Source organism: Dermochelys coriacea, chromosome 3, assembly GCF_009764565.3.
Source record: "Dermochelys coriacea isolate rDerCor1 chromosome 3, rDerCor1.pri.v4, whole genome shotgun sequence".
Taxonomy (NCBI): domain Eukaryota; kingdom Metazoa; phylum Chordata; order Testudines; family Dermochelyidae; genus Dermochelys; species Dermochelys coriacea.
Window position 1 is genome coordinate 88892774 of NC_050070.1, and position 27975 is coordinate 88920748.

Consider the following 27975-nt stretch of genomic DNA (forward strand, 5'->3'; position numbering starts at 1 on the left):
AGACTTTTCATCATTTTTGTTGAACTCCTCTGGACATTCTCCAGTTTGTTCACATCTTTCCTGAAATGTGGTGCCCAGAACTGGATACGATACTCCAGTTGAGGCCATATCAGTGTGGAGTAGAGCGGAAGAATTGCTTCTCATGTCTTGCTTACAACATTGCTGCTAATACCTCCCAGAATGCTTTTTTTTTCGGAACAGTGTTACACTGTTCACTCATATTTAGCTTGTGATCCACTATGACTCCCAGATCCCTTTCTGGAGTAATCCTTCCTAGGCAGTCATTTCCCATTTTGTAGGTGAGCAACTGATTGTTCTTTCCTAAGAGGAGTACTTTGCATTTATCCTTATTGAATTTAATCCTATTTACTTCAGACCATTTCTCCAGATAATCTTGAATTTTAATCCTATCCTCCAAAGCACTTGCAACCCCTCCCATCTTGGTATCATCCACAAACTTTATAAGTGTACTCTCTATGCCATTATCTAAATCACTGATGAAGATATTGAACAGAACCAGACCCAGAACTGATCCTTGCAGGATGCCATTCGATATGCCCTTCCAGCTTGACTGAACCACTGATAACTACTCTCTGGGAATGGACCCACCTTATGCAGTTATGCACCCACCTTATAATAGCTCCATTTAGGTTGTATTTCCCTAGTTTGTTTATGAGAAGGTCATGCAAGACAGTATCAAAAGCCTTACTAAAGTCAAGTTATACCATATCTACCACTTCCTCCCTATCCAAGAAAGCTATTAGGTTGTTTTGACATGATTTGTTCTTGACAAATCTGTGCTGACTATTACTTGTGACATTATCTTCTAGGTGTTTACAAATTGATTGCTTAATTATTTGCTCCATTATCTTTCTGGGTACTGAAGTTAAGCTGACTAGTCTGCAATTCCCAGGTGGTCCTTATTTCTTTTTTTATAGATTGTCACTGTATTTGCCCTTTTCCAGTCTTCTGGAATCTCTCCCATCTTCCATGACTTTTCAAAGATAATCGCTAATGGCTCAGGTATCTCCTCAGTCAGCTCTGTGAGTGTTCTAGGATGTATTTAATCAGGCCCTGGTGATTTGAAGATATCTAACTTTTCTAGATATTTTTTCATGTGTTCCATCCCAATTTTAGCCTCAGATCCTGCCTTATTTTCACTGGCATTCACTATGTTAGCTTTCTGAATAGCCCTGTGTTCTTAAAGATGCAAACCTCATGTCCCTTTCCTGACCAGACAACATGGATGTTGGTGAAGCATCCCTAGTGATCCACCATCACTTGCATAACCACAGAATAGTAATCTTTTCTGTGGATGTACTGTGTAGCAAGGTGGTCTGGTACCAAAAAAGGGCCATCCATCACTCCACCACAGTTCAGGAACCCCATTTCTGCAAATCCATCCACTACATCCTGCATGTTGCTGAGAGTCACAGTCCTGTATAGTAGGAGACTATTGATGGCCCTGCATACTTGCATAACAATGGCCCCACAGTGGCTTTTCTTATTCAAAAAGCTTTTCCCAGTGACCAATAGCAATCCAGCATTACAACTTTCCACAGTGCAATCACCACTTGCTTCTCCACTGTCAGTGCAGCTTTCATTTTGGTGTCCTGGAGCGTGAGGGCCAGGGTGAGTGCAGCACACAGATCCAGGAACATGGCCTTGTGCATCCAGAAGTTCTGAAGTCACATGCTAGTCATCCCAAGCCTGCATTATGATGCAATCCTACAAGTCAGTGCTTGTTTCTTGGGCCCAGAATTAGTGCTCCACCATCTACAGCTGTTCCGCGAGTGCCAGGAACAATCTTGCATTTGTTCTCCTATGTCCCACAACAATCCATCCACCAAGAAATCATTATGTTCTGCACTGATTTGGTTCTTCTTATGGCTCTGCAAATACCAGAGGATCATGCATCCTGTGTTTGCAATGCTTATGTGCAAAGCTGTGCAAGCTCCATGCTTCCCTCAGAGGTGGCAGACAGTGAGGAGGGCCACATGGGTTCATAGGATATTTTTAAAATGTACAAAAATGATGGGATATGAATGATATTATGGGTTTAAGACAGTTGCATGCTGGGAAGTTGACACTTTGCTCCCAGTCAGTCCTGCAGGACTCATTTCTGCCCACCCTGAATTACCAAAACTTTCCAAAAGACGGTGCGCTGGACAGTGACAGTTTGCATACTGGGATACCAATCCATGGAGCACTGCACTGTGCATCAACATCAGCACTTCTGGTGAGTACATGCAGCACCAATGCAAGTAGCCAAGTATGCATGTGCACAAATGATATACTAACTACAGCAGCTTTATGCTGACATAACCTGCATCGACTGAAGCTTGCAGTGTAGACATGGCCTTATTCCGCACAGGCCTCTTGGACACTATCAGTGAGATAGCTGTCTCTTCAAAATGTCCTTCACTCATTCACTCCAAGGGGTCTGGAGGTATTACTGCATTCAGTGGAGCCACGCTGCAAGGGACTGTGCACAGAATGAGAGCCAGAACAGCTGTGCAGATACGGGTCCTCCATGAAGATGGCTTCTTACTAGAGTTTGGAGGCAGGATATACAGTCTGTTCCTCAAAAAGGGGCAAACCCTGGCTCCCCCAAAAGTATGCTATGGCAAGATCTATGGACTTGCAGTCCTTATGCATACTCAATTCCAACTCTCCTATCCATCCATCAGTTTTCTACGGCATTCATCACTATATCTAAGACTTCCCAGGTAAATTACATCTGTATGGTGAGGTCTCTAAAGGACTTCATTGAGTCATCTGCTCTTCTCCTCCCAGGTAAAGAAGACTCTGCTCGGGGTACATACATATCAATATAGGTACAAATCAACATCATGCTAGTTATGTCAAAATACCTTATCAAAGGGAGCTCTGATACTGTACTCAGAAGGTGGTCAGAATCTGCATTAGTCTGATTTCCCTGAAGCTTATTTTATAACCAACCCCCCACAGAGAATGTTCTTACTTCTCTAGTTGTCACATACTTCATCCTGGCTCTGTAAGATATGTTGTCACAAGAGCACAGCTGCCTGTGCATGTGACAAATAAGGATATAGATAGGTTGAGATCCATTCAGGCTCAGTGAATAAATGGCAACTGCACATTGGTCCTATGCTCCAAAGCCAATGGTCAGAACCTATGCCTTTAATTGACAATGGAGATGGACTGGGAGCCTCCAGAGTAATGAGTATAGGAGTGACAGTCTCATTCTAACCAGTCTTATGGAGGTGGTGGGGTGTGATGTGTAAAAGCTGGAGTCTCTACCTTGCATCCACCTTCAGCTCTAGTTATGGTGATTGCAATAATCCCGTGTGGAGAATGCATAGTTCACTGAGGCTAGATCGTCATCTGGGAGCAAATGATGAACCTGCCTAGTGAGCTGTAGTGGAAGAAGGCTTTATTTACCATTGTTGCTACCTCATTGTCTAGGTTTAATGAAAAGCTGAAAACACTGCAAGGCTTCACGTTACTTTGCTGAACAAGGATCAGATGCCTTTAGTGGTAGGGGATTCAGCTATAGCTGTCTGGCAGAGCTCTGGTTAATATTTTCAGACCCCTAGAGAGGACCATGAACTGGTTTCAAGGGGTCTTCAGGGCCCCATGGAGTTGAAACTCCAAGCCCTGGCACCCCACTCCTCATGGGCGAAAGGCCTGAGACCCCCCCCATTGCAGCTGAAGCCTTGAATTGGTATGTGTGTATTGTGGGGGGGGGGGGAGTGGGAGAGAGAGGGGCAGGAGGACTCCAGGAAATAATCTATGAAAATTTAAGCCCTGGGGAGAAGAATTCTATTGCTCATTCTGAGGCCACAATTCAGCAAGTTTTTTAAGCAAGTACCCAAATTTTATGTATGTGCATAGTCTAATTGAGGATATGTGCTTAAAACTAGACAGATACCTAAGCCTTGCTGAATCAGGAAACAAGCATTTCTCTAACTAATATGATCAGGGTCTTTCCCAGATTCACTTTGAGCTAGAGGTTCTCCCAGGAGCTGTTCTCCTCTACATATTGTGACAGCTCTGATTTAATCTGTGGAAAATTACACATACACTTGGGTGTAATCTACAGAAGCATTCACCACCTCTCCAAGCAGTCTCCTGTAAGGATTGAAAAAAAAAGTGGGAGGGGCGGGGAGGAATGCAAAATGGTAGATCACCCATGGGATGCTGCAGGTGGAAGCTAATGGGGAGGAGAAGCAATTTACTCATCACTGTTCTCTGGGTTCTGTTGGAATCAGTTTTTGAGTGGAAGGACTGCAAGATCAAGCCAGATGCATTCAGTGTTGGGAGAAAAACAAAAACAAAAAATATTCTCCTCAGTGACTGAAAGAACAAAAAATCCTTGTGAACTAGTATATCCAGGAACAACTTGAATTAATGGGTCTAGTAAGTGGAAATTTAATGCACAATAAAACAGTCTGTGCTACCACAATCCCACATCTCAGTACAGATAATAGAAAAATAAAAATTGTTTCTTTCTCCAGTGAATTTTGGTCTACTGGCATTTTTAAACATTTCATTTTACTTACACGCAAAGGACAATATCGAGAGTATAACTTCTCTATTTAATAATTTTCTTGTGATGTGTTAGAAAGGTTAATGTATTAAATTTGCATTTTTCTAGACAGATTATTTCTCTCTGCTTTTTTCTAAGTTCTGCTTCTTTAAATAGAAGTGGTATACAATGACTCCTTCTTGACAGGTTGTCCGAAAACCAAGTTTCCCCCTCTCCATCAATTTTCATGCTCTACAAGCTTTGCCATAATAAACCACTTTGCATGTACTGAAAATGAGTATTACATTAGATGAGATAATTTAAGTGTATCCCATTTCACTTGGTGAAACTAAGCAGCTTTGCATTATAACTAAGTTGAGCTAATGAGAATACGCTTGAAGTGCGTGTTACCTGGAAGTGAAGTTAGCTAGTTATATTGTCATGCAATTTATGAGTCTGCAAAACGATGGCAGGAATCCTGCTGTGAGGGAGATAGGAAAATTATTATAATCTGCGTTCCTAAATTGAATGAGCATTTTGTTCAGCAATAACCTCTTGACTGCAAATAGTCTGAAATTGTGTCCTGCTGTTTAAAATGCTGGTTTTTTTTAAATCAAGTAAAAAATTCAATATTTCTTTAATTCAAAGAACTTTAAAATCATATATGGTTAAACTACCAAGACAGTGAAAGCTGCCTATCATCCCTTTTTAAGTGAAAACTGTTTGATGTCCACATTTTATTGATAGTTAGGGACAAATGACTAGAATTTGTTTGAGGCATAAAGTGGGTGAGGTAAAGATCTTTTATTGGACCAACTTCTGTTGGTGAGCGAGACAAGTTTTAGAGCTTACACAGGGGTCTTCTTCAGAGACCTTGCTGTTCACCAGTTCATGGTCTTTTTCTTTATTTATATGATCTTTTTAATATACTATTGTCTGAAGAAAAGCTCTATGTAAGCTCAGAAGCTTGTTTCTTTCTCTCACTAACAGAAGTGAGTCCAATAAAAGATATTATCTCACCTCTGTAATATTTTGGGATCTACACAGCTACAACAACACTACATAGAATTTGTTTGGGATTCCCCCCTATGGTCTTCACTATTTAATAGGTGGTATGTGTGAAGCTTATCATAAACTTCCTTGTTAAGTTATTGCCTTGACATTGAAATAAGTTGAATATTTGCCAGAGTGTTTTAGTCTGTATAAAGGAAAATGTAACCTGAATAGATACCCTGAAGTGGTTGGCAGTTATGATACAGCACACATCAGAAAACCCAAATATATATATGGCAATAGTGTATTGAAAAGATCATATAAATAAAGAAAAGGACCATGAACTGGGGAACAGAAATAAAATGAACTTCACCAACAAAAGAGTGGAAAATACAGTTTTATCCATTCAAATCCTTTAACTAAGAGAATAATAGGAGAGGGTATATGTAAAAAAGCCCGAGTATTACTAAGCTTTGGAGAGAATTGAAATTGCCTAACAATTGTTTTCTGTTACTTTCTTCAAGTAATAAGTGTGGTGGGGCAAACTGCAGTGCTTCCCACATTGGTGTGCAAGGCAAGGGGAGGCAAGCACAGAGATCATCTTCCTTCCCATCCTTTGTTCACACAGGTACTGACCAAAGCAAATGCTTTGTAGGGTGAATAGGAAAGGGAACAGTTGATGTGGACAGTAGTACCCGAGTCCTTAAAAAAAAAAAGATGTCTCCAGCCTTGGAGTGGCACCTCTCACAAGCCTGCTGTTCACTGAAGTCATAGAAGGTTGTGCGCTACACTTTTTCACAGGAAAGGCAGTGCTTGGGTGCTGGGGATCATGCTGGCCCCAACACTCTAGGAATTTTGCCTGTGTCTGCACCCTGCACCCTGTAGAATGCCTCAGACTAATGCCATTTGGCTCTTTCTCCTCTCCTCTTCTGTGCAGGTATTGAAATAAGAGAGACCGTTTCACCATGCAAATGTCTAATCAGATTAATTTGATGGTTCCTGATATTGGGTCAAATCTTAAAGTCCTTACCCATTCCTTACTTAGAGAAGATTCCTATTCACTTCAGTGAGATTTTTGCCTGAGAGAGGACAGCAGGATTAAGCAAATAATGAATAGTTTGAGAGATATGAAAGACTAGAGGTTAGAAATGCCAGGGCACCACATACTGCAGACTAGAGCTGGGTAACTACTACACAAAAAAGTATTCACAAACCTCTTGTTTTAATAGAAACTGCAATTTCACTTTGATGTTCTCCACAATCCTTTATTAGTTTTCTACAAACATTCATATGAGCATGATAGAATCTATGAAAAAAATTCGAAGGCTTAACAGGCTGCTGCTCTTTCCCTCTGTCTCCAGAATGGACCCCCAACAGACTCCAGAGTTTAGATTCTGGCTCACATCCGGTATAAAGTTTGGGATAACTAGGGACAAGTCTCTATGACAGGGAACTCAGATTCCCTCATCTTTAGTTCCCTTTAGCATGAGAGAATTCTCATGGGAGACTACAATCATTTACAGGAATTCACATTGTTTTGCAAAACAATCTGCCAGTCAACAAGCTATGATAGTCATCATGACTATTTGTATCAAATAATCAGCTTTAAAGTTATATATAATTAGAGCTTGCTGAATGTTAAATTTCAGACTAACCCTCCCCCCCATTTTAACTAATTTAAAATGGTGGGGTTATGAGCAGTTATAGAACTAGGCAACATCATTTCAAAAATTTGACAAAGTCTTAATTAAAAAGGATAGGGAGGGAAGAGGAGAACTTTTGCAAAATGTTGCAATCCTCCCCCTTCTCTTCCCCAAACTGATACTAATATTTATATACACACTTCATCTTGCTGCCATTGAACACAATAACAAAACTCTGACATCATTAGAACAGAACTGGAAGTATACTTTGAATTTTGTTGCATTTTTATATTTCTCCTATGCATTCCTTTTTATATTTGGAATAGGCAATTAGTGCCAATGGGATGCACTCTCTTTTGACAAAGGATTGCTTGTTTTCTGTCTCTTATTTTCTGTGCATCTTTATATACAGAGCATGGATATGCAGTATGCATGCAGTAGTCATAGACAAAGTAACAGACAGAGAGATTGATTACAAGGCTGTAATTCAGTTGAGGTAGCCTGGTGATATCATCTGCAATGAAAGGAAAGCTCAATCCATATAGTTTACAATATCATCACAATGCTAATTTTGAGCTGTATCTTTATTAATCAATATGCCTCCCCCTAACCATTGTAACAGCCTATGGAGAAGAAGAAGAATAGATATTATTCACAAAATTATTTATTTAGAAAAATAGCCAGTGTAAATAAGTTGAGGTCCATCGAGTATTTTTATCTGAAGCTGGAGAAAATAATTTTGCCGAAAATTCCTACAGAACTTTCTGCAAAAGAAGGAAAAAAAGTGATGGCAATCACAGACATAGTCAAGGTCAGAATCATCTACTCCTTCTCTCTGTTACATTCAGCAGTGTTTCCAATTCAGTGGAATACTGCTGTGGAATTTAATTGTGCTTTATTTATGATATTATGACTTGTGCTGGGAGCACCATGAAAGATATAAGTAGCTCATTACTCTTTGATCCTGCAAGGATGCATATGTACCTATTGCTACTGCAGGATCCCACGAATAGTCATTTTCATGCACACATGAAGAGCTAACTGGTTAGTGTTCACAAATGTAGATTCTTGCACATATATTTCATACTGTTACTTACAAATTAGATGGCAGCTGAACCAATTGAATAGGTAGGACTGTCTCTGTGATAATTTGCTCAAACCCTGCCAATACACCTTCATCCTGACCTGCCTCAATTGTTCTCCAAGGAAAGAACTGGAAGCTCCATTGCTTGGAATACCTAAAACTGGACTGGACAAGGCACTTGTATGGAGGAGTCCTGCACAGGCAGGGAGATGGAATACTTGACCAAATAGGACTTTTCTATTTCTATGATTTTATGTAGCTGGGTTTGAAAAAAAACTAAATCAAATTGTTCTAAGCAACTAAGGGCCCTATTCAGAAAGGCGCTTAAGCACATACTTAATTCCATCTGTAATCAGGATTGTATTTGAACATGAGTTAAAGTTGCTGTCCAGAATAGGGATGATTTCCTGAATTGAGTGTTGATCATCTAGAATTCATGTATTGTACAAATATTTAATTAAATTCTGATTATCATCAAAGAGTTTCCAGAGAAATGAATAAATACAATTCATAATGAATTCAGTTCTTCTACCACATTTAACTGTTTTCTCTGTACTTTGGCTAGCTAATTATACAGATAACATATTTCCATTTGGGAGAAGTGTGGCCAATTTTTCACTGAAGTGTGATATCTCACATTATCTAGATGGACTAAATTCCTTGCAGGGTGAGCATGTGGAATCCCATTTAATCTAATGAAGGAGTACCTGTTTAACCTAGTGGTAAATTTGGTTCAGTGTGTTTTGTGGCGACATAAATCTGGCTAGATCTTTCAATGGTCTCAAATATTTACATGCTGTATATTAATCACCACTGTATATAACTAATATACTCTATATTAGTAATGCTTAAATTAAATTCGGAAACTTCAGGCTTTTAGAGAGTTCACCAACCTTCGTGTCCTTATGCACATCCCGAGAATCCAATACATCTATTTTAGATCAAAAACATTCAAAAGGATTTAATTCATCTATCTTCAATACTCAGAAGTCTTCAGTGGTTACTAATGAGACTAACGAAGTGATAAAGTGATTCCAGATATGCAGATGGGAAAATCAGACATCTCTGCTGCAACGGTATGCAACTTGTTGATTCTGTAAAACAGAGAGAAGCCATTTGCAAAATTCTGAAAAGAAAGATTACTGTTCAAATCTGAGAACAAATACTTTACAACAGAGCCCACTCCATCACAGGGTTACTACTTAGAGCAACCTTGTGCACGCTTTTAAAAAATCTCAGATGTTCTCTTTAAACTATAGAAGGCTAAGATCCACAAAAGCGATTTAAGCACCTAGCTACCATTTCAGGTGCCTAAGTCCAAACTTTAGCTCCTCAAAAAGCCCGCTGAGCTGCCAGCGAACCCTGTATTTGCCTACATTCCCTGGGCACCTAAGTTTCCAACTAATACAGTGCCCTAAAAAGCTAAGCATGGGCAGCAAAAAGCCAATTAAGTCAAGCTGCTTAGTGCCTAACTCATGCCTAAGCTCTGGCACCCTTCACAAACTAGGCACCCTCAGATTCTCACTTGTGGAGCTCAGTCTGGCAGGCATTTTCAGAGGCCATCTAAAAGCATGTCTACTAGATCAGGCCCTGCACTGAGATGGTGGTGCCCTCTTTTACACAATAGGCCACTATTTAAAATACTCACCTGGGATGTGAGGTGCTCATGTTCAAATCCCTCCTCTGCCTAATGGATAAATAGAACTTGAACCCAAGTCTCCCACATGTGAGGGGCATGCCCTAGCCACTGGGGTACAAGGTATTTGCGGGTCTTGCTGTTCTCAGTCTCTTCTGTTGGGGCTGTTGCCATTTGTATGAAATACTTAAATAGTGACTGAGCCAGAGAGAGTGAGAATTACTCTACCGTCTGGTGGTTAGAGCACTCACCTTGGGGGTAGGAAAGAGATGAACTGGGTTTCAGTCCTTGCTCCACATAATATTTCAGTACTTTACACAAAGTAGAACAGCTCTAACTGAAGAGATTGAGAGAGTTCCCCTCCCCTCTCCAATATCACATAGCCCAGCAGCTAGGACACTCTCCTTGGATATGGGAGGCTTGTGTACAAGTCCCTGCTCCAAACCAGGCAATCCAGGGGATCCAAAGCCAGGTCTCACACATCCCAGTTGCATGTTCTAACCACTGGGCTATAGGGTACAGTGTGGGAGGAGGGGAAGCGCCACTTTTTTTTTTGTTTGGCTTAGGCAGCCAGCTCCAGGAGGGGGCTCATGACTCTGAATCCCATGCGGAGGGAGGCACCTCCTTCAGACTCTGTCTGCATGTATTGCCTTCTGCACTGAACACTAGCAAGAAAGAGTGTTTTTTAGCCATTTTATAACTCCTAGAAAAGAACCCAGCATTTATAATGGGATTTTCATGTCAGACACTTATCTAGAGTAAATGCTGATAAAACATACAGGGGGCTGTTTGACTTGTCTTTTTCCATTCTCTCCTCAATAAATCATGCATATTTATAAACCTAGCCAGGCATCCATATCCAAGAACTGTAACACAGATGTGAATATGAATATGGTATCTAATTGCATCCCCTATATTACCATTCCTAGCTCTGGGCATGAACACAGCCACTTTTTTTCAAAGCAAATCAAGCCCCATGTGCTCTGGAATACAGCAAAGCCCTCAAAACCTATCAATGCCAACGTCAGCTGCCAAAACAATGCACTTGTCAGGGAAGAAAAAGTTCTGAGTTCAGAACGAAAGTTCAATTGAAAGGCATTGCTTCAGGAACATCAAGTGTGTGTCTGCTAGAGTTCCTTTCATCCTTCTGGTCAGAGGAACCTAACAGCACCCAAGAAATACCATTGGCTTTTGCCACTACAAACATAAAATAGCGGACTAGTCAATTTATGTAAACTGTCCTCAGTTGGTGCAACACAGAAATCCTTGAATCTGATACTAGAAAAATACAGATTAGAACCCATGAAGCAATGGACAAGAGAACACAACGAGGTGAGCTATTCTCCATCTTTTATTTGCAATGAAAAGTGTTTATTAAAATCCTTTTATCTATGCTACATAAATCACTTACACATGGATCTATAATAGTTTATTTCTGGCTGTTATGCGATTGTTTATTTGATATATAGCTTACAATATTGAATGTCTTTTTTCATCAGAAACATTTATTTATTAATAATTCAGCAGATAAATGGTTTTAGATGGAGTATTTTAAAAATGTAGGTAAATCAATGAAAAAGACACAAGGCCATATATTATATGGATATAATAATTGAATCTCATGCATTAGACTGATAATGTCCCAAAAGCTCTATTTTTTCCACACTGTAAATGTTTCAGAGTAAACATCTAATAAAACCCTTTTCATTTATTGCTTTGTGGAGACTTATTGCTTTTGTGAAAACTTGTTATTGAACACTAATGGAAGTTAATACATATGTTTACATCTGGAAATGGGCTAGAAGAAGAGAGGTAAATTCATCTCAGACTAATGAAGATTACCTCAGAAATAATGAGGGCCCAATTCACATTGACTTCAACAATAGTTATATACAGACTACAGGTAAAGAGCGCAGGATCAGAGCCAAAACAGTATTTGAACTAGCATATATGTAGGGCCCTCACAAATTCATGTCCGTGAAAAACCACAGAAAAATCACAGACCATGACATCTGATCTCTCCCATGAAATCTGGCTATTTAGGGGAGACCAGATTTCACAAAGTTGGGCTGTCAGAAAGCAGCAGCTGCTGGCCGGGGATCCCATATCTGAAGGCAGGGTCACTGCCAGCAGCAGTGCAGAAGGCAGGCTGACATGGTATGGTATTGCCACCTTTACTTCTGCGCTACTGCTGGCAGTGGCGCTGCCTTCAGAGCTGGGTACCCAGCCAGCAGCTGCCCTCCGGCCGCCCAGCTCTGAAGGCAGCAGCACAGAAATAAGGGTGGCAATACTGCAAGCCCCCTACGATAGCCTTGTGACCTCCCATCCACAATCCCGTTTGAGTCGGGACCCCCACAGTTACAATACCATGAAATTTCAGATTTAAATATCTAAAACCATGAAATGTATGATTTTTAAAATCCTATGATCGTGAAATTGACCAAAATGGACCATGAATTTGGTAGGACCCTACACATATGTAAGACAAGGGGATGATAAGTTAACTGGATGTGCTAAACCTTAGGATATGGCCCTGAGGGTCTTATCTCATTACATAAAAGGCATATGTTGAGAGACAAAAATGGACAAGTTTCTATCCATAGCAAAGAATACAAAAGGTTGTGTTGTTATTCTTTCATCATAGAGATGGAGTCTGTAGGCATAGGGGAGAAGGGAATGGAAAGCACTGGATGAAGAGTATTCACATCTCATGTGATGTGTAGGAAAACTGAATATGCAGTTCTGAAATAGCGGGTATACTGTGTCCCCCACCACAAAGGAGATTAAAAGAAGTATGGAGTGAGTAATTTAAAGCTTTCCAAGGCAACAATAAAGGGCTCGTTCCCCCCCTCCATATATGGGAATAATGGTACTGTGGGTCACTATGACTTCAAGGACTCTATGTGCAAGATGGACCAGTTTCCTACTAAATATATTGAAACTAATCAATATTAATGTCATACTAACAATATGCATATATGTAAACTTTCCTATTAGTTGTGTGCTGTTCAGTTTTGAAAGAAGTGCTGATGCACTGTGCCCACAATAGAGTCTTCTCATAAGTGATAAAGTGCATAGAATTTCTGTTCCTGTTTGTGATAGTTATCAAGATGAAATTTAGAGACATACTATTATGACAATATATTACATCAATAAAAGCCACAATTCAGCATCTGAAAGGTATGCAGAAGCATATTAATACATGTAAGTAAAAATAAACAATGTATTCGTAACAATTAAAATAATTACCTATTACATGAAAAAATAAGCCCCCTGTTAATGAAGCATGAAGGCTGTATACTTAATTTATTTTTAAATTCAAGAAATACAAAAGATAAGTTTTTTCTTTGAATGACCAACCACATGAATTCCACTCTTGCACCCCAGGTGCATGATTTTGGCTAGCAGTGTTCTTTGGAATTACACCTGTGCCCTAGATGCCCTCACACACAACCCAACCAAGGGACATGAAAGGTAGAGCAGCCCCAACCATCTCTCATTTCTTTCTTACAGCAGTGAGATAGAACCTGCCTCTTCACATGGTATTAGCATTAATGTTACTTTGTTACTAGTTAGCTTTCCTAGGAACACCCACTCTCAGGGACAGGGTCACTGGAATAAGGGAGCAGAGTGAGGGTGACATGGTATAAAATTTCCAAGTGCAAAGCTTAGTAGTGGCAGTAATTACCTGAGCCCAGGGCACAGGAAGCCTGGGTTGTGACAGAAGCTGTTCTGCTGAAGTTCAGGACAGCTCTCAAACAGAAAAATCTCTATTACATTGACTTACAAAGCAGACAGGACAAAACCATTCAGGAGTACACCTGGGTTATTCATGACCTTTGCAGAGAGGGTTAAGCTTCAGGCAGTAGCCTCAGAGATGATCAGAATTGGTCTCCAACTCCGTAAGAACATGTTACCAGCCAGCTAAGCTAGAACCAACTAGCCACATTAGAGCTCATTGCAGTAGTGCACAGGCAACCTCTGCTGCCTGTTTGAAGAATGTCCTTATTTTTTAAATGTGTAGGGCAGCCATGTAGAGCTCAGTTTACAAATGTACACAATCATTGGTAGAGGCTTCCAGATGGAATGTCCATTTTGGTAGGGCTGTCCTGCTGTCATTGTTTAAGTAGGACTCCTAGTACCCCTCTCCAAGGAAACAGACCATTATATGTTTCAGAGTAGCAGCCGTGTTAGTCTGTATCCGCAAAAAGAACAGGAGGACTTGTGGCACCTTAGAGACTAACAAATTTATTTGAGCATAAGCTTTCGTGAGCTACAGCTCACTTCATCAGATGCATGATGAAGTGAGCTGTAGCTCACGAAAGCTTATGCTCAAATAACTTTGCATCCGATGAAGTGAGCTGTAGCTCACGAAAGCTTATGCTCAAATAAATTTGTAAGTCTCTAAGGTGCCACGAGTACTCCTTTTCTTTAGACAATTATATGTTCATTTCCAAAACTAGAGTCCATATGGACAATCACTCAAAGAAGAAAGAATAGCTACTAGCCCTACAGGAAGTGTGATTCTTTAAGATGTCCACATGAATTCCACAACTCACCCTTGTTCTCTGCTACAACAGAATGCTCCTCTGGGATTTGGTATAGGCAAAAGAATTGAGGGATGGTAGGGCTCACTTCACCTTTTATGTCCTTGGATGGGGAGGTGCAAAGACATCTATGGGGTCATGTCTTTGCCCTAGACACTGCTGGCCAAAGAAAGATCTTGTGCACATAGGGCCATGTGTACACCAAGAGTGAAATCTATGTGGATAATACATCTCAAAGAATCACACTCATTGGGTCAGACTTAATTCTATTCACTCTAAAGCAAAACTGTATCTTTTGATCTCAACCACTTGTGTATTAACTACTCCCCTATTGACTACTACAGAAAACCTTGTGCTATGGTAATGCTTGTTGGTGGCATTGATGTTTTCCATTGGCATATCAGGAGTTTCAAAGAAGAACTACCAGGTACATGAGGTAGCATTGTGGGTGAATTATGTACTGTTTGCTTAGTACATTAACAGATGGAATTAGTTTATCTCTAAGAATTCTAAACAAAATTTTCTGAACTGCAATATGAAGTAAAACCTCCTGTATGTAGTTTGAAGTAGCCATGTTGGTCCCTGGTTATTAGAGAGACAAGATGGGTGAAGTAATATTTTTTATTGAATCTGTTGGTGAGAGAGACAAGCTTTGGAGCTTACACAAAAGAAGAGTTCCAAAGTTTTTCTCCCTCTCAGCAGCAGAAGTTGATCCAATAAAAGATATTGCCTAACTCGTCTTGTGTCTCTAAAAAACTCCTTGCCACTCAGATCGCAAACAAGTTACACCCATGTTAACAAAATTAACTAGCTGTTTCCTCAAAAAGAACGAGGAGTCCTTGGGGCACCTTAGAGACTAACAAATTTATTTGGGCATAAGCCTTCGTGGGCTATAACCCACTTAATCAGATGCATGGAGTGGAAAATATAGTAAGCAGGTATAAATATAAGCACATGAAAAGATGGGAATTGCCTTACCAAGTCGGGGGTCAGTGCTAATGAGGCCAATTCAATTGTGGAGGATGTGGCCCATTCCCAACAGTTGACAAGATGGTGTGAGTATCAACAGAGGGTAAATTATATTTTGTAGTGACCCAGCCACTCCCAGTCTTTATTCAGGCCTAATTTGATGGTGTCAAGTTTGCAAATTAATTCCAGTTCTGCAGTTTTTCATTGAAGTTTTTTTGTTGAAGAATGGTGACTTTTAAGTCCGTTATTTAGTGTCCAGGGAGTTTGAAGTGCTCTCCTGCTGGTTTTTGAATGTTACAATTCTTGATGTCTGATTTGTGTCCATTTATTCTTTTGCGAAGAAAGTGTCCAATTTGGCCAATGTGCATGGCAGAGAGGCATTGCTGGCACATGGCATATATCACATTGGTAGATGTGCAGGTGAATGAGCCCCTGATGGTGTGGCTGATGTGGTTGGGTCCTATGATGGTGTCCCTTGAATAGATATGCAGACAGAGTTGGCAACGGGGTTTGTTGCAGGGATTGGTTCCTGGCTTAGTGTTTCTGTTATGTGGTATGTAGTTATTGGTGAGTATTTGGCCATTCTTCAACAAAAAAACTTCAAAAACAGACTTCAGCGAGAAACTGCAGAACTGGAATTAATTTGCAAACTTGACACCATCAAATTAGGCCTGAATAATGACTGAGAGTGGCTGGGTCACTACAAAAAATAATTTTCCGTCTGTTGATATCACACCTTCTTGTCAACTGTTGGGAATAGGCCACATCCACCACAATTGAACTGACCTTGTTAGCACTGACCCCCCACTTGGTAAGGCAACTCCAAACTTTTCATGTGCTGTATATTTATACCTGTATAATATACCTGTGTATTTTCCACTCCATGCATCTGATGAAGTGGGTTATAGCCCATGAAAGCTTATGCCCAAATAAATCTGTTAGTCTTTAAAATACCACAAGGACTCCTTGTTATTTTTGCTGACACAGACTAACACGACTACCCTTCAGATAGCTGTTTCCTGTTTTTTTCCAAAAGAAATATTGCTCTGTACTGTGTAGCAGTGGTGTTTGAGCCAGCATAATCGTTTCTATCTCCAGTTTGCTTTTGTCGTAATCTCATATCTGCCCAAATGTTGCCAACCATAATTACTCTCACAGCAGACTTTGAAAACTTAGTCCCTTTCCAGAACCAAAGTATCTATTCCAGTCACGGATATCCAGGGTGAAGTTTCATAGTGTTCTCCTGTCACATGTTACATTCATTAACTCAGCTAATGTCTAATTAAAGTTGGACACCATTTCTTGTATTCATCTATCTAAAATATCAGCTTTGATTGATTTCTTGCAGAGATATGAAGGCATGACAATCCCTGTTGAAATGTTTCACTATTGCTTTGTGGAGATACTGGACCTTATTCTGATCTCTCACCATATTTACATAGGTGTAACTGCACTGACTTCAGTAGAATTACTCTCGATTTACCCAGGTATACGTGAGTTTAGAATCAGGCTTAGTCGACTATACCAGCTATTTCCCAATAGTATATTTTACTTAAACCCATTAAAGAGATATTGCTAATGAATTTTTCATATAACATCCTATATCCAGAGTAGGCCTGATTCTGCTTTCAGCTTTTCCAGTGTACAACCACTGTGTTCAGTAGAATGAGATCACTTTAAAACCAGTGAGATATCAGAATTAGTCCCAATGATTACTTTTACAGTTCTGATCAGGAACTAGAGCCAAAACTAGAACTGGTCAGGTTTTTTTCTCCAAGTAAAAAGCCTTTTCCATAGAAAAAAATATCTTTTTTGATAGAGGAAAGTTTTCGTGAAAACTATCTAACTTCCAATTTTTTATTTTTATGACTTCTTAAAATGATAAAATAAACATTTATGAATAATCATCAAAACTATGGGAATTAAAATTTTCAGTTCTTAAAAAAGTAGGTAATGTTCTGATCTAAGAAAAATGAAGATTTTTTTTTAAAGTCAGTTTGAAACCCTGGAAAATGAAAACATCTTTAAAGTTTTGGATTTTTTCCATGATCTCCCCCCCACACACATTTTTTTGACCTGTGCTAGCCACAACAAGGGATTTGAAAAGAATCTGTCCACAACTGACATCTCCTACCTGGGGCATTCTGTCAGCCTGCAGAATTCTGGAATTGAAAGGGAAGCAATTGTTTTTTTTGTATAGGAAGACAATAAAAGGAACGAGAACTGTTGGAATGTCATAGAGAGGTAGGTAAGTGACAGAAGCCTCCTCACTGAGGAAGGAAGATGGATGACTGAAGAAACAGTTGCCTTCCCCATGACAAATATTATTTACATTCTTCCCTTGAAAATAGTCAAGGCCAGCACTACCTGGAGCAGTTTCTGGGTTAATATAAACTATTTGGTGCTAATGAATTACCATATTATTTTTCATAGATGTCAGATTTGTAATTTAATTTAATACACTACTGGAATGTGCTCAACTACCATAGTAATCATCACAGTATAAAAGCCTGACTAGAACTGAGCTGGATTCTAAGTACACTGAATTAACAGCAGATAGGAATATTTCATTGGAGTTCTGTGTACAAGACCTCCTCGGCAAAAAACTCTGTTCATAAGTCTGTTCCTACAGCTCTGGATCTCAGCTTTCAAAAAATGTCAATTATTATGCCAAATTGTGGAGCGTATTGTAGGCTTGATACTCTTGGAGCCCAATCCTACAGAGGCTCTTCCCGTACAGGACTTGCATTGAAATAAATGGGAATTCTGCGCACAAGACAGCTTGCAGAATAAAACATTAAAAGTTTATTGGGGACCAGGATGTGAGACCAAAAAAAAAATCAATATTGCCAGCACTAAGTGTTCAAACATGATTTTATGAGTTCTTTTTATTTGTCTTCTGGTTTCCGAGCCCATATGGTGCATTCAGGGCAAGCTATTCTCTGCAATTCTAAGGTTTAGAAATTCACTTTTTTTTTAAATGAAAGCTGAATTATGCAATGTAATCACTTCATTCAACAGCTTTAAGAAAAAGCAAATGTCTCGAGTCTCACAATAAAATCACGAGAGTGACAATGCACCAGCAACAACACAGTCTTTGTAAAGCAGGCTGTAAGCTAGCCAGCACTCATATTCTCTTACAATTCCCTCTTAATCCTCGTCTCCTCTGTATCAGATATGAATTGACAGATTAGGGTAAATCTGTCCCAACAGGTGCCCCAAAACATCTCACTGGCTATCACCCAAATCCTAAAGCCCACAGTACAAACTGGCATAATACAGGAGTCAGTGACATTTAGGGTGGCCACCCACACATTCCCTGAATAGCAGGCATTCTAGTACTTCCAGGAATGGCATAGGCATGCTCCCATTGGTGTGACCCCACCCACACTGGCATGACATGGTGCATATTCATAGATACTAAGGTCAGAAGGGACCATTCTGATCATCTAGTCCAACCTCCTGCACAACAGGCCACAGAATCTCACCCACCCACTCCTACGAAAAGCCTCACCTATGTCTGAGCTATTGAAGTCCTCAAATCGTGGTTTAAAGACTTCAAGGAGCAGAGAAGCCTCCCTCAAGTGACCTGTGCCCCATGCTACAGAGGAAGGGGAAAAACCTCCAGGGCCTCTCCAATCTGCCCTGGAGGAAAATTCCTTCCCGACCCCAAATATGGCAATCAGCTAAACCCTGAACATATGGGCAAGATTCACCAGCCAGATACTACAGAAATTTCTTTCCTGGGTAACTCAGATCCCATCCATCTAATATCCCATCCCAGGGGATTAGCCTATTTACCCTGAATATTTAAAGATCAATTAATTACCAAAATGACATTATCCCATCATACCATCTCCTCCATAAACTTATCGAGTAGAATCTTAAAGCCAGATAGATCTTTTGCCCCCACTGCTTCCCTTGGAAGGCTATTCCAAAACTTCACTCCTCTGATAGTTAGAAACCTTCATCTAATTTCAAGTCTAAACTTCCTGGTGGCCAGTTTATACCCATTTGTTCTTGTGTCCACAATAGTGCTGAGCTTAAATAATTCCTCTCCCTCTCCTGTATTTATCCCTCTGATATTTTTATAGAGAGCAATCATATCTCCCCTCAACCTTCTTTTAGTTAGGCTAAACAAGCCAAGCTCCTTAAGTCTCCTTTCATAAGACAAGTTTTCCATTCCTCGGATCATCCTAGTAGCCCTTCTCTGTACCTGCTCCAGCTTGAATTCATCCTTTTTAAACATGGGAGACCAGAACTGCACACAGTATTCCAGGTGAGGTCTCACCAGTGCCTTGTATAATGGTACTAAAACCACCTTATCCTTACTGGAAATGCCTCTCCTGATGCATCTCAAAACCGCATTAGCTTTTTTCACAGCCATATCACATTGGCAGCTCATAGTCATCCTATGATCAACTAACTCCAAGGTCCTTCTCCTCTTCCGTTACTTCTAATTGATGCGTGCCCAGCTTATAACTAAAATTCTTGTTATTAATCCCTAAATGCATAACCTTACACTTCTCACTATTAAATTTCATCTTATTACTATTACTCCAGTTTACTAGGTCATCCAGATCCTCCTGTATAATATCCCGATCCTTCTCTGAATTGGAAATACCTCCCAGCTTTGTATCATCTGCAAACTTTATTAGCATACTCCCACTTTTTGTGCCAAGGTCAGTAATAAAAAGATTAAATAAGATTGGGCCCAAAACTGATCCCTGAGGAACTCCACTGGTAACCTCCCTCCAGCCTGACAGTTCGCCTTTCAGTAGGACCCGTTGTAGTCTCCCCTTTAACCAATTCCTTATCCACCTTTTGATGTTCATATTGATCCCCATCTTTTCCAATTTAACTAATAATTCCCCACGTGGCACGGTATCAAACGTCTCACTGAAATCTAGGTAAATTAGATCCACTGCATTTCCTTTATCTAAAAAATCTGTTACTTTCTCAAAGAAGGAGATCAGGTTGGTTTGGCATGATCTACCTTTTGTAAAACCATGTTTTATTTTGTCCCATTTACCATTGACTTCAATGTCCTTAACTAATTTCTCCTTCAAAATTTTTTCCAGGACCTTGCATACTACAGATGTTAAACTAACTGACCTGTAGTTACCTGGATCACGTTTTTTCCCTTTCTTAAAAATAGGAACTATATTAGCAATTCTCCAATCATTCAGTACAACTTCTGACTTTACAGATTCATTAAAAATTCTTGCTAATGGGCTTGCAATTTCAGATGCTAATTCCTTTAATATTCTTGGATGAAGATTATCTGGGCCCCCCGATTTAGTCCCATTAAGCTGTTTCAGTTTCACTTCTACCTCAGATATGGTAATATCTACCTCCATATCCTCATTTCCATTTGTCATGCTACCATTATCCCTAAGATCCTCTTTAGCCTTATTAAAGACTGAGGCAAAGTATTTGTTTAGATATTGGGCCATGCCTAGATTATCTTTAACCTCTACTCCATCCTCAGTGTTTAGCGGCCCCAATTCTTCTTTCTTAGTTTTCTTCTTATTTATATGGCTATAGAACCTTTTACTATTGGTTTTAATTCCCTTTGCAAGGTCCAACTCTACTCGATTTTTAGCCTGTCTCACTTTATCTCTATATGTTCTGACCTCAATAAGGTCGCTTTCCTTGCTGATCCCTCCCATCTTCCACTCCCTGTATGCTTTCTGCTTCTTCTTAATCATCTCTCTAAGATGCTTGCTCATCCAACTTGGTCTACAACTCCTGCCTATGATTTTTTTCCCCTTTCTTGGGATACAGGCTTCCGATAGCTTCTGCAGCTTTGATTTAAAGTAATCCCAGGCCTCCTCTACCTTTAGATCCATAAATTCTTCAGTCCAATCCACTTCCCTAATTTCCTTAATTTTTGAAAGTCAGCCCTTTTGAAATCAAAAATTCTAGTTGCAGATTTATTTTTGTTAATCCTTCCGTTCAGTTTGAACTGAATTAGCTCATGATCACTTCAACCAAGATTATTCCCTACAACCATTTCTTCTATGAGGTCCTCGCTACTCACCAAAATTAAATCTAAAATGGCATCCCCTCTAGTCGGTTCAGCAACTACTTGATGAAGGAATCCATCAGCTATCGCATCTAGGAAAATCTGAGCCTCCAGGCTATATCTGGGAAGTTAAAGTCTCCCAGGATCACGCAGTTTCCATTAGTACTTACTTTATTAAAAACATTAAAAAGGGCTCTATCCATATCCAAATTAGATCCTGGCGGTCTATAGCACACTCCAAGCACTATCGTAGGAGAGGCTTTACTAGTTATCTTCCCCAATGTAATTTTTGCCAAGACGGACTCTGTCTTAACCATTGCATCACTTCTTATTTTTTTACATTCTACCTCATCATTGATATACAATGCTACTCCACTACCTTCACCTTTATTTCTGTCTTTCCTAAACAACACATACCCTTCAATACCTGTAGTCCTGTCATAACTACTATTCCACCATGTTTCTGTTATCCCTATACTATCTGGTTTCACTTCCTGGACCAGTAGCTCTAGTTCCTCCATTTTGTTACCTAGGCTCCTCGCATTGGTGTACAAACATCTTAATTGTTGCTTTTTGGCCTTGCTCACATTTTGTACCCTATTAGGCACAGTCATTCTACATCCAGTATAACCTATTAGACTGGTATCCACACCGCCCTCGCTTCTTATATACATTCTCCTACCCATGGCTGTATCCTTTCTTATTTCATCTTCTTCCCTCTCAGTGCTAAAATCTGGCATGGAGATTACCTGGACATCTCCCAACCATCTCCCCCAAATTCCTAGTTTAAAGCTCTCTTTATCAGTTGTGCCAGCCTCCATCCTAGAAGTCTATTTCCTTCCCTACTCAGATGAAGTCCATCCCGAGAGAACTATCCTCTGTCCATGAATGCCTCCCAGTGGCCATACATCCCAAAGCCCTCCTTATAGCACCACTGCCTAAGCCATCTGTTGACAGTCATAATCTTGTCACACCTTTGTTGCCCTTCTCTAGGAACAGGCAGGATCCCACTAAAGATCACCTGAGCCTCGATTTCCTTAAGCATCTTCCCCAGCCTAGCATAGTCTCCCTTAATACTTTCCAGCGAGAATCTAGCCGTATCATTTGTTCCCACATGAAGGATAATTAGGGGATTCTTTTCCGCTCCCTTTAGGGTCCTTTTCAACCTCAGGTCTACATCCCATATCTTAGCACCTGGAAGACAGCACACCCTTCTATTCTCTGGATCAGCTCTAGTTACAGGCCTGTCTAGTCTTCTCAATAGAGAGTCCCCGATCACATAGACCTGCCTTTTCCTGGTGACAGTGCTCTTCTCCAGTCTCTCCCCTGTTCCCTCTGGCTGCAAGTTCTTTCCATTCCTATTTTCCCTTATAATCCTCTTCAAGCCATCCTGTATCCTCCTGGGGCTCATATTTGGTGTAGTCTCCATTGACTCTTCCCCTTTTCCTATAGGACTAGCCTCTATTCTCTTCTTCCTTTCCCTTCCACCTTCAGCGACTACCTGCTGAGCCCCTTCTTCATTTTCCAACTCTGCAAACCTGTTCCTAAGCTCTCTTTCTCCTTCACTAGCCCGTCTTTTCCTCTGCCTGGTTCTTTTAGTCACATGTTTCCACTGACCACTTTCCTCACCCAGTCTCCCCTCAAAATTCCCCAGCCCTGCTTCCATCTGTAAGTCTGAGCTTTTCCCTTCAGATACCTCATGTCTTTGCTCCATCATCAGCTCAAACCCCTTCCTAAACTCAGCGAGACTTTCCACCTGCATCTCCAGACCTCGGATCTTTTCCTCCATCAGCTCTATCAGACGGCATTTCATGCAGAAAAAACTCTTACTGGTTCCCCTCTCCAGGATCATGTACATACCACAGCTTCCACACCCAGTCATCCTCATTGTGTCTTCCACTACAGGAGTCACTCGCACAGCTGCCTCCGTATCCGTCATAGCCTTCCCACCTAAGTCCTGTTAATCTGGGAAACACAAGCCACACCAAAATACCACCCCCCACAGCAAAAACAAACCCCAAACAAGTACCACAATACAAACTCCCCTTACAAACTCTCCTGTTTACAGCTCTGTTTGCTGGCTCCTGTGCTGCTGCAGCTGTCTGTGCTGCTGCCTGACTGGCTGGCTACCTTTATAGGACCCCTAGTCAGAAAAGCCCCGCATATGAAGTCATGACACATGGAGGGCACCATTTTAAAAAAAGCACTTTGCTGCGCCCATGCCAGCATGATCTTACACATACACCTCATGCAATGTTGCAGGGGTGGAGTGGCACACTCTACAAAATGGCATCCCCTGTCTGAAACCAGACAAAACCATGTCCCACTTTTGTCTCAGTACTAGATGAGTAACATTCCCCCCAAAAGAGGACTGTTCCCATCTTTGCTAGCAACAGGTAGAGCTACACTGCTGCTATCAATGCCTCACCAATCTACTAAAAATTCTTTGTGGGAAGTCAGCAAACATGTGGACAATGGTGATCCAAGGCTCTTCAGCAAAGTAAGCAGTCATGGAATAAGAGGCAAGGTCCTCTCATAAATCAATAACTAGATAAAAGACAGGAAGCAAAGCGTAAGAATACAAAGTCAGTTTTCACAGTGGTGAGAGGTAAATTGCAGGGTCCCCTATGGATCCACACTGGGACGAGTGTTGTTCAACATATTCATAAATGATCTGGAAAAAAGGGTAAACTATGAGGTGGCAAAGTCTGTAGATGATATTAAATTACTCAAGATAAAGTCCAAAGCTAACTGTTGCAGAATTACAAAGGGATTTCACAAAACTGGGTGACTGAGCAAGAAAATGGCAGTTGAAATTCAATGTTGATAATTGCAAAGTAATGAACACTGGAAAATATAATCTCAACTAGACATACAATATGATGGGGTCTAAATTAGCTGTTACCACTCAAGACAGAGATCTGGGAGTCATTGTGGATAGTTCTCTGAAAACATCTGCTCAATGTACAGCGGCAGTCAAAAAAGCTAACAGAATGTCAGAAACCATTAGGAAAGGGATAGATAAGACAGAAAAAAACATAATGCCACAATATAAATTTATGGTATGCCTACACCTTGAATATTGTGTGCAGTTCAGGTCACCACATCTCAAAAAAAGATACATAACAATTGGGGAAAAGTACAGAGCACAACAAGAAAAATGATTAGGAGTATGGAACAGCTTCCATATGAGGAGACATTAAAAAGATTGGCATTGTTCAGTTTGGAAAAGAGACGACTGAGAAGAGATATAATAGAGATCTATACAATCACAAATGGTATAGAAAAAAAGGAGTGTTATTTACCCCTTCACATAACACAAGAACCAGGGATCACCCAGTGAAATTAATAGGTAGTAAGTTTGAAACAGACATAAGGAAGAAATTCTTATACAATGCACAGTTAATCTGTGGAAGTGCTTGCCAGGGAATGTAGTGAAGGCTAGACATATAGTCGGGTTAGAAAAGAATTAAATAAGTTCATGGAGGCTAGGTCCATCAGTGACTATTACCAAGATGGTCAGGTTGCAACCCCATGCTCTGAGCATCTCTAAGCCTCTGACAGAAATCAAGACTGAACAATGGGGGGACAACTCAATAAATTACCATGTTCATTTCCTCTGAAACATCTGACATACTGGGCTCAGCGGACCACTGGTCTGACCCAGGGAGGCCATTCTTATGTCTATGACAGTGGTTGGAAAATCAAGAAAAAATCTTATGATATATAAGGCTACATTTGGCTTCATCTTGCAAAATGTAGGTGGAGACTCATGCATGTCTAAGAAAATGGCTAAAAAGTAATCAGCTGCCAAAATATTCCTGCCTAGTTGCAAAAAAGTTAGCCAAGTACTCTAAGTTGCATGGTAAAGATCACACTTAGTGCCTGACAGACATGCCCATACTCTGCCCTCTGCTCTCTCAATAGTTAAGGGAGAGGATGTGCAAGGGGCTTGAGAATGATTTCTACTTGGTGCAGACACAGCCTCCAACACAACAACTTTGCTCTCCTGCTGCAAACCCACACAATGACTTACAGGTTCAATAAATGATCACCACGGAAATAAACTTAAAAGCAGAGCTGATGAAAGAGAGGACAAGCTTTTCAGAAGAATTTTTTTTCCATTTGTCAAAATTTCAAGCTTGTCCAACTAGCGGTGCTTAAAAGCCAGAATAATAACCTTCATTGTAAATATACTAAAATGAAAATGTGCTAAACAGACTTTCAAATCCCAAAATTCACATGGAACGGATGTGGTCATTTAATTAATTTTTAAAAGTAATGAATCTGTGATTACATATATTTACTTTAAAATGTGTAAAGTGGTTGTGAGTGAAACAGTTTCCCCTCTGTGTTTAAATCAGTTTTTGCTTAGTAATGCTAATTAATCAATCCAAACAGAACAACCATAATAAAATATACTGTAGAATAGCTGTACAAGAAAGAGTATGCTATTAATATATTCAGTGACTAAGACTTATGAATGCAAATATCAGCAGTGCAGCTAGGGACAGATCCTCAGCTGGAGCCAATAGAAAGATGTTGATTTACACCAGCTGCAGATCCAGAATATGGCATGAGGACACAAAATAATTGAATATTTGCTTGCCAAAGCTATTTATTCTCTTTTCTGTTCATTTATATGTGGTGCCAGAGAAATCAAATTTGTCTTTAAATTAACTCAGAATACAAGCATTGGTCCAGACTGTGCACAGGCAGGAAGGAGGGCATAGGGCGTCTTCCCTTGTGCATCCCACACTAGGGAAAAGAACAGTCAGAGTTCCTGAGATCGGGCAGAGCTGTGGAGAGCTGCTCTGGCTGATTTCCTGCTGGACAAAAAGGTCTAGGGAAAGAGGATAGGTGCTCTTTTGACTCTGCCAGGGTACAAGCAGAAGAGCTATCAATGGATTTTACTCCCTCTCATAGAAAGCCCTGTGGATGGGAATAAACTGGCCCCTGGCTAGGAGAAGAAGAACTTTCACATTGCCCAGATTTACCAGAGCAAAAAGGTTGCTTTTAGGAGAAAATGTTTTATGTAGCAAGGAGATGGGCACAACTAACACAATTTATAACATAAATTGCTGCTCTAGCATGGGTATTTTGCTTCTTTCAAACCTACGAAAATGCTTCTGATAGAAGATTAGAGGCATGGCATATACATTTTTTTAAACTGAGTGTCCCAGTTTCTGAAGTAGTATTCATATCGTTATCCTCTGGGCTTTATGTTTAAAAGATTAGTTTAATATTAGGAAAGAGGCTTTTTTGTCGGTTTTTTTCTGCCCTGTAAAAGTTTGAGCTCTCTATTTAAGAGGGAAATCAAGCTGGTGATGAGAAACGAGTTTAAGATAAGATTTCCACAAAGAGAACTTTTTGGGGGTGTAATTTTCTTTTTAACTAGAATTTTTTAAAAATTCTGTTTCACAAACAAATGGCTCATTGTTTACATGGTGTCAAAAAAGTTACTTAAAATTACACGATTGTCTTGTACCCAGAAACCCTTGCAGGGTATACAGCAGAGTTCACCAGGTTTTAGCAATAAGTTTAAGTACCATAGTCTCCCAGACTCAGCAGAACAAAATCTCCATTCCTTTGTGCACTTTTTCCTTTATTCTCAAGGACACAGGCTGGGTAAAAAAGCGTGGGAAATTAGCATTCCTAATCACAGGATTAAGTGTGATCCGCGGTATTCACAAGACATTTCACTACACACTTAGACTTACTCCTGCTTCTTAGCTAATTTGGGGGCCCCAAACAGTTTTTACCAGCATCAAGCCCTGCAGTTAAATACACTGAGTCACCATTTAATTAAGGTTCTTTGTCTCAGCATCACAGGTGCCTGAACTTTATAACAGCAAAGGGCACATTGACAACTTGCCAGAAGTGCAAAAGCTGATTTAGTTAGTATATACAGGACATGTAACACTTCAAAAGTACAAAATAAATACACACAAATACAGCATTTGCTTATGCTTGTGCCTTTCTTGATTAATGATGAAAAGATGCTGCTTGTTTGAATCCACTAGCAGGTGGTTACATCTGACCTCATCTTGTAGTACTAGGGATGTAGATTAGGACAAATGTTAGTATTCCAGATGTTAGATTGGGGGTATTTATTTAGAACCTTTCATATAAGGATCTCACATCCCAATTATTGTTGTTTTCATTCCAGTTCTGTCCCTATATTAATGCCACATGTTATGTACATAGATACTGAAGGGTTTGTCAGAGATCAGGTGGTGGGGATCATGTCTAGTGGAATGAAGTAAAGCAGGAAAAAACCAGTGCAGGAGCTAACACACCCAAGGACAAATGCTTTGGGCAGCTGTTGACTTATTGCTGCTTCTGGACTTGAGAGTATGCCTGTTGGGTCCTTCAATCAGGTGATTCAACTGCAAGTCCTCTGTTGCTCACTAAGGAGATGGAACGACCTGGTCCCAGACTCAGCTGCAAGCCCTAATTCCTGACACAGTTTAAGTAGCTGATCCTACATGTTCTACAAATGCCCAGAAACACAGTAGGCTGAATTAAGGTCAGAAATGTAGCCTTACCCCCAATTTGCTTTAAG

General features: G+C 40.2%; 1 protein-coding gene across 4 annotated transcripts in view; it reads right to left on the reverse strand.

Annotated features, from left to right (window-relative positions):
• HS3ST5 (heparan sulfate-glucosamine 3-sulfotransferase 5) overlaps nt 1-27975 on the reverse strand; it is a 285207-nt gene that overhangs the window by 148780 nt on the left and 108452 nt on the right. For all 4 annotated transcript variants that reach the window (XM_043510861.1, XM_038397977.1, XM_043510860.1 and 1 more), the window contains exon 2: nt 9124-9324. The gene's annotated coding sequence lies outside the window, so the exon portion shown is untranslated. The remainder of the gene's footprint in view (nt 1-9123; nt 9325-27975) is intronic.